The following is an 8,595-nucleotide window of genomic DNA, read 5'->3' on the forward strand; positions in this document are numbered from 1 at the left end:
GATGGTGTGTTCACTCTGAAAAGGGGCCTCAGAAATGCAAGTTGCCCACTTAGGAAAAGAGAACATGTTTTTTGAGGGATTTCTAGTGTCAACCCTAATTGCAACTCTGGGGAAAGAAGACAGATTTTCAAGGAGGGAAGGAATTTTTTGGTCTTTTAGAAATTGGCCAAGAATCTTCTAGTTACCATCTCGAGGAAGTCAGGAATTGTAGTCCAGGAAATAGAACTTGGTGAACTTTATAGCTTTTATAACTTTACCTCATTTAGGTTCATACTAACCCCTGGGTCTTTTTCTGCTGTGAGAATGTTTACAAGATTCATTTTATCTATTTTTTATATAATTTTTTGTCATATTTGTGTATCACCCTGCCTTTACAGTAGGGTTTAAGTTTCCTCTTATCCATGGCTTTACTTTCTGAGGTTTTAGTTAGCTGTGGTCAACTGCAGTGTGGAAATAGGTGAATATACATAGGACAGTAAGATATTTAGAGAGAGAGAGAGAGAGACCATATTCACATAACTTTTATTACAGTATGTTATAATTGTTCTATTGTATTTTTAGTTATTGTTGTTAATCTTATACTGTGCTTAATTTATAAATTAAACTTTATCTTCAATATGTATGTATGGGAAAGAGCATAGTATATATAGGGTTCAGTACTATCCAAGGTTTCAAGCATCCACTGGGGTTTGGAACATATGCCTCACAGATAAGGGAAGATTGTTGTATTAATTGTTTTCGTTAATGTGAGTCACTTTTTTTACTTAAATAAATTTATTTAAAAATAGATATATTATTGGCATTTAAAAAAAGGCCCTTTTCCTTGAACCACAGCATATCATCTTGATTATCAACAGAAATCCTCTCCCAAACTGATTCAGATGGATGCCCCTTCTTGGGTAAACAGCCTTTCTGGTCAGTTCTTCTACTTCTGGGCCTCCCCTCCCCACCAATGATTATGTTCCTACTACACTTCACTGAGATCAACTGGCAATTACTCGTTCTTCAATTTTTGCTGGAGACTCCCAATTCTGAAACCTGGGAGTTGTCTGTGGCCTTCCTCTTCCCTTGCTGTTTACATATAAATCAATCTCCAAGGCTTGGAATTTCCCAAATGTTATTGCTTCTATATTTTTCTTCTCTTTTCTAGTTACCCCATCCTAGTCTGGGTCCTGGTGACCTTATGTCTGAATTAATGCAGTGGTTATTCTTCATTTCTCAAGCCCTGTTTTCTCAGGTTTATCCTGCATGACACTAGCCTATTGGTCTTCCACGAATAACAGGTAATAAGGAAGACCCACAAGTAATAGTTGACCAGAGGAAATACTCTACTGCTTGCAGGGACAAGGGTCTTATCCTGTGGTTGGTAACTGACCCCATCAGTCATGCTCTTTACAAAGCATGCATTTGGATGTTTCTAAGAAGCATTCTAGGAAGAATGTTTTGATCAGAGTGACTGGTGAATGGATTAAAAAGACTCTAAATTGAAATGAGAAATATTTCAAGGGGAGGAGAAGAGAATGTCTAGTAAAATATTATGCCTTATTGTTGTGGGATATTGTGGTACCCTTCAGAAATGCCATAAAAATAGCACCGAACTATTCCCACCAAGTCTTCACTAAGAATCATATGTTTATTTATTCGTGTTAACATCTCAAGATTAATTGTTATCCATGAACTTTACACTGTATGTGGACATTTGAGTCCATAAGGGTAGTTTCTAGCATTTCTGCTCAAAATGCTAGCAGAATAAGGAACAATGTACTCCAGCAAGCCTGGCCAGGTTGAGGATTAAGTGGACAAGAAGACCTTTTCTGACATGATTAAACAGAAGTAGCACAGAGGTGTGATAAAGGAACAGTGCAGGACTTTAATTGCCCAGATACATGCTGGAAGATTTTGTTCAGCAGAAAAAGTAGAGAATTTGATCAATCCTTACCTGATTGGCCATTTCTACTCTTAGAAGCTCGTTAGTATAATGAAGGTAATTAGGATTTTTGTCTAAATCATGACGAACAAAAGAAAGTTAGATAGAAATAATAGTGATTCTGTGAAGAAATAACTGACACAAAGCCAATAATAGGATGGTTGCACATTTTAGAAAATGTCAGTAAAAGTCTATTAAAAATATTGATATGATCTCATGACCTGATATTATAAATGGAAGGAAGTTTAACAGGTATGGGGATGCCCTAAATCCCCCAAATTCTCACAGAACACGTATGAGTAATCTATTGCATTTAGAGTTTTAAAAATATTCACAGAAATGCATATCCATATAAAATATAAAGGGGCATGTTGCTATAAAATTGTACCAAGAAAGCTGAGATCCAGAATGGATTTAGTCCTATGAATAATGTTAAGAACAAAACAAGTGTTTTGATGTTAGTTTTGGAGCAAAGAGAGGGGAATAAAAGAAAGATAACTCTGTCATTTGGATGAATAGTGTGATGACAAGAGATGACAGAGCTGCCTTAATTTATTTTTGGAAAAAGGTTGAGGTTTTAAATAAACAGAAGTATAACAAAGAGAAAAGGAAGCTGATAAACTTATGCTTTGTGTGTTTTAAATCTGACAGGGAGAATGATCTTTAGTTTAGAAAGAAGAATTCATAATAGAAACCTAAAGTCCAAGATTTGCAAAAGATTTTAAGAGTTAACTTGGATATCTGAGTCTGTTGGATGGCTCAGATAGATGAGTTTAAGCTTGTTGCACCTTTCAGCCGCAGCTTTGGGGAGCTGCTGCAGTGGGAGAGGTGCCAATGCCTGGAGCCTGGCAACTGCAAATATGACTTTTATATTTTTTTTAAGTGTAAGGGTTAAGATTTCTGCAATCTATGCATTGATCTTGGACAAAACTCTAGAATTACTAAATGACTCATTAAAATAATTGTGTCTGAACCCTTCTAAAAGGAAGTGGTAATCACTTGGAGTATGAGCCCCTTAAGGTAAGTCATGGAAGACTGACCTCATTTATTTTCCTAGAATTCCTAGACTGAGCATCATAAAAATGTCAGACCTGGTGTTCAACATGAGGATTGTGGGAAGAGCACAGACTCTGCAACTAGATGTACAAGGACCGAATCCTCTCTTTACCCTTTACTAGTAGTGTGACCTTAGGCAAAGTACTGAACTCTACTATATGTCTGTATTGTAAAATGAGGATAATGACACTGCCCACCTCATATTATTTTTGTGAGGATTATATGTAGATGCTACAATATAAAGCATTTGGAACAATGCCTGACACACAGAAAACTCAATAAACATTAGTTATTGTTATTATCATTGGAATATCAGCAACCTGCTTATGAAAGCCTCCCAATGATGGTTTTGTAGAGGAGATTGTGGTCAGGTGGACTATTAAATGGATTTGTAATTAGTTATGCAAAGGATGCACAACTAGTATATGGAAGTCTCGTGGACTGCTACAGGACTGTGTCCAATTCAATATATTTCCTAATGGTTTAGATGATATATTAGTCTGTTTTCATGCTGCTGATAAAGACATATCCAAAACTGGGCAATTTACGAAAGAAAGAGGTTTAATGGGCTCACAGTTCTACATGGCTGGGGAGGCCTCACAATCATGGTGGAAGGTGAAACGTGTGTCTCACATGGTGGCAGACAAGAGAAGAGAATGAGAGCCAAGAGAAAGGAGTTTCCCCTTATAAAACCATCAGATGTTGTGAGACTTATTAACTACTATGAGAACAGTATGGAGGAAACAGCTCCCATGATTCACTTATCTCCCACTGGGTCCCTCACACAACATGAGAATTATAGGAATTATAGGAGCTACAATTCAAGATGAGATTTGGGTGGGGACAAAGTCAAACCATATCAGATGAGAAAATGGAAAACTTGCTGACTGAATTTGTAGATAGCATCAAAAATGCTACTGGCAAGATGTGTCTGGAGGAGGTGGAGCAAGATGGTGGAATAGAAGGCTCCACTGATTGTCCCTTCCACCCCACAGTACACCAGGACACAGAACCTGACTGTAACTTCATATCACTGAAAGAGGCATTGAAGAGGTAGGATAAATAGTCTTGCATTGCCAACACCTCGCTGCCCTCACCCGCTGGCAGCAGAGGGGTGGTGCAGAAAGTGTTTCTGTGCCCTAGGGAGAGGGAGAGCCAGCAAGTGTGAAGTATTGAACTCACTGCTGTCTTGTTATAGCAGAAACCAAAACTTAACCAAACTCAACTGGTGCCTGCCCACAGAGGGTGCATTTAAATGAGCCCTAGCCAGAGAGGAATAGCTGATCTCAATGGTCGGAGCATGATTTCTTAAAAGCCTTGCCACCACAGGCTAACATGCTCTGAGGCCCCAAATAAATTTGAATGGCAATGTAGGCCACAAGTACTGCAACACGTAGGTAAGTCCTAGGGTTGAACGGGGCTCAGAGATAGTGGACTAGGGAGGCATGCAACCTACTGAGACACCAGCCAAGGCAGCTAAGGAGTGCTGGCATAACTCCTCCCCTAACCCCAGGCTGCATAGCTCATGGCTCCAAAAGAGACTCCTTCCTTTTGCTTTAGAAGAGGAGAGGGAAGAGTGGAGAAGACTTTGTCTTGCGTGTTAGATACCAAGCTCAGCCACAGCAGGATAGGGCATTGGTCAGTGCCATGAGGCCCTAGCTCCCAGACATTTCTAGACATGCCCTGGGCTGCCTTGAAGAGAGGGACCCAATTGTAAGATTCATCACCTCCTACCTGAAAATCCTTGGGCTCTGAATAACTAGAAAGGATACCAGTTGAGGGCCTTGGGTGAGACCCTGACACTTGCTGGTCTCAGGCGAGACTCAGCACATTCCCGGCTATGGTGGCTACAGGGTGAGAACCTGGCTTTAAAAAGGGGAGGGAAAAGTAAAGAGGACTTTGTATTGCACCTTAGGAACCAGCTTGGCTATAGGGGAGTAGAGCACCAAGTGGGCTCTTGGGGTCCTTGAGTCCAGGACTTGGCTCTTGTACACCATTTCTGGACCTGTCCTAGGCCAGAGGGAAGCCCACTCCTCTGAAGGATGAGTCCCAGGCCAGGCAGCATTTACCTAAGCTGACTAAAGAGCCCTTAGGCCTTTGGGAAACATTGGCAGGAGTTTGGCAATACTCCCTGTGGGCCTGAGATGGCGGTGGCCACAGGGAGAGGCTCCTCTGCTTTTGAAAAGAGGGGGGAAGAGTGGGAAGGATTTCATTTTGTGGTTTGAGTGCCAGTTTAGCTGTAGTACAATAAAATGCCAGATGGACATCTAAAGTTTTTGACTGTAGTCCCTGGCTCCTGGATGGCACCTCTGGTTGCACCTGGGGCCTGAGTGAATTTGCCACAAATAACATAGGCCTGGCTGGTTTTGCCACCTGCTGATTGTAGAGCCCTAGGTCTTTAAGCAAACATAGGCAGTGGCCAGGGAGTGGTTATAGCAGGCCTTGAGCGAGACCCAGAGCTGTGCTGGCTTTAGATCTGACCCAGTGCTGTCCTAGGAATAGAGGCCACGGGGTGCTTGTGACACTCCATCCCCAGCTCTAGTTGGCTCAGTAGACACACACACACACACACACACACACACACACACGGAGAGAGAGAGAGAGACAGAGAGAGAGAGAGAGGGAGAGAGACTTTGTTTGTTTAGGACAAAGTAAAGGAAGAGAACAAGAGTTTCTGACTAGTAATTCAGAGAATTCTTCCAGATCTTGTTAAAGACCATCAAGGTGGTGCCTCTACGAGTCTGCAAGTACCACAGCATTACTGGGCTTGGGGTACCCTGCCTTAAAGCAGATACAGCTGAGATCACAACACCCAACTCCTTTTGAATATCTGGAAAGCCTCCCCCAAAAGGATGGGTACAAACAAGCCCAGAATGCAACGTCCGCATTAAATACCCAATTCTTCAATGCCCAGGCACAGACAGATATCTACAAGTATCATAATGATCCAGGAAAACATGACTTCACCAAATGAACTAAATAAGGCACCAAAGGCCAACCCTGGAGAAACAGACATATATTCAAAATATATAGAGACATCAAAATAGCAGTTTTGAAGAAACTCAAAGAAATTCAAGATAACACAGATAAGGAAGTCAGAATTCTATCTTAGAAATTTAACGAAGAAATTGAAATAATTAGAAAGAATCAAACAGAAATTCTGGAGTTGAAAAATGCAGTTGGCATACTGAAGAATGCATCAGAGTCTTTTAGTAGCAGACTTGATCAGGCAGAAGGAATAATTAATTAGCTTAAAGACAGGCTGTTTGAAAATACACAGAGGAGACAAAAGAAAAAAGAATAAAACAATGAAGCATACCTACAAGATCTATAAAAAAATCTCAAAAGGGCAAATCTAAGTGTTATTGGCCTTAAAGAGGATGTAGAGAAAGACATAGAGGTAGAAAGTTTACTCAAAGGGATAATAACAGAAAACTTCCCAAACCTGGAGAAAGATACCACTGTCCAAGTACAAGAAGGCTATAGAACACCAAGCAGATTTTACCCAAAGAAGACTACTTCAAAGCATTTAATAATTAAATTCCCAAAGGTCAATGATAAAGAAAGGATTTTAAAAACAGCAAGAGAAAAGAAACAACATACAATAGAGCTCCAATAACCCCAGCAGCAGACTTTTCAATGGAAACCTTACAGGCCATGAGAGAGTGGCATGACATACTTAAAGTGCTGAATAAAAGCAACTTTAACCCTAGAATAATGTATCTGGTGAAATTATCCTTCAAACATGAAGGAGAAATAAAGACTTTCCCAGACAAACAAAAGCTGAGGCATTTTATCAACACCAGACCTGTCCTACAAGAAATACTAAAAGGAGTACTTCGACCAGAGAGAAGAGCATGATAATGAGGAATAAATAATAACCCGAAGGTACAAATCTCACTGGTAATAGTAAGTACACAGAAAAACAGAATATTATACCACCATAAGTATGGGGTATAAACTTATCTTAAGTAGAGAGACTAAATGATTAACCAATAAAAAATAATAACTATAACAACTTTTCAAGATATAGACGGTACCATAGATATAAATAGAAACAACAAGAAGTTAAAAAGCAGGAGAATAAAGTTAAGGTATGGAGGCTTTATTCGTTTTATTTTTCTTTTCTGCTTGCTTGTTTGTGTGTTTGTGCAAACAGTGTTAGGTTGTTCTCAGTTTAAAATAATGAACTATAAGACAGTATTTGGAAGCCTCATGATAACCTCAAAACAAAAATCATTCAACAGATACACAAAAAATAAAAAGCAAGAAACTAGATCATATCCCCAAAGAAAGCCACCTTTACTAAAAGGAAGACAGGAAAGAAAGAAGGAAGAGAAGACCACAAAATAACCAGAAAACAAATAACAAAATGGCAGGAGAAAGTCCTTACTCATGAGTCATAACATTGAATGTGAATGGACTAAACTCTCCAATTAATAGACATAGAGTGGCTGAATGGATTAAAAAAAAATAAGACTCATTGATCTGTTGCCTACAAGTAATGCACTTCATCTATAAAGACACACATAGACTGAAAATAAAGGGATGGAAAAAGATATTCCATGCCAATGGAAACCAGGAAAGAGCAGGAATCTCTATACTTACATAAGACAAAATAGATTTCAGGAAAAAAACTGTAAGAAGAGAAAAAGAAGGTCACTATACAGTCATAAAGGGGTCAATTCAGCAAGAGGATATAGCAGTTTTAATTATATATGCACCCAACACTGGAGTGCCCAGATTTATGAAGCAAATATTAGGGAGTCAAAGAGGGAGACCCCAATACAATGACTGAAAACTTCAACATCCCACCTACAGCATTGGACAGCTCTTTTAGGCAGAAATTCAACAAAGAAACATCAGACTTAATCTGCACTATAGAGCAGTGGATCTAATGGATATTTATAGAACATTTCATCCAATGGCTGCAGAATACACATTCTTTTCCTTAGCACGTGGATAACATTAAAAAAAAAAACCAATATTAAACATTTTCTCTGACCACAATAGAGTAAAACTGGCCGGGTGTGGTGGCTCACATCTGTAATCCTAGCACTTTGGGAGGCCAAAGTGGGTGGATAACTTGAGGTCAGGAGCTCAAGACCAGCCTTGCCGGGGGCGGAGCAAGATGGCCGAATAGGAACGGCTCCAGTCTCCAACTCCCAGCGCGAGCGACACAGAAGACCGGTGATTTCTGCATTTTCAACTGAGGTACTGGGGTCATCTCACTAGGGAGTGCCGGACAATCGGTGCTGGTCAGCTGCTGCAGCCTCACCAGTGAGAGCTGAAGCAGGACGAGGCATCGCCTCACCTGGGAAGTGCAAGGGGAAAGGGAATCCCTTTTCCTAGCCAGGGGAACAGAGACACACAACACCTGGAAAATTGGGTAACTCCCACCCCAATACCGAGCATTAAACAAACGGGCACACCAGAAGAATATATCCCTCACCTGGCTGGGAGGGTCCCACGCCCACGGAGCCTCCCTCATTGCTAACACAGCAGTCTGCGGCGATCTAACTGCAAGGCAGCAGTGAGGCTGGGGGAGGGGCGCCCGCCATTGCTGAGGCTTAAGTAGGTAAACAAAGCCGCTGGGAAGCTCGAACTGGGTG

The 8,595-nt window shown here is 40.6% G+C and overlaps 1 protein-coding gene across 1 annotated transcript in view; it reads left to right on the forward strand.

The window, feature by feature from the left end:
• The window catches only part of TTC6 (tetratricopeptide repeat domain 6), a 225,026-nt gene that overhangs the window by 80,868 nt on the left and 135,563 nt on the right, over positions 1 to 8,595 (forward strand).

This window comes from Rhinopithecus bieti, unplaced genomic scaffold (genome assembly GCF_001698545.2).
Source record: "Rhinopithecus bieti isolate Rb0 unplaced genomic scaffold, ASM169854v2 scaffold_1306, whole genome shotgun sequence".
In the NCBI taxonomy this organism is placed as follows: domain Eukaryota; kingdom Metazoa; phylum Chordata; class Mammalia; order Primates; family Cercopithecidae; genus Rhinopithecus; species Rhinopithecus bieti.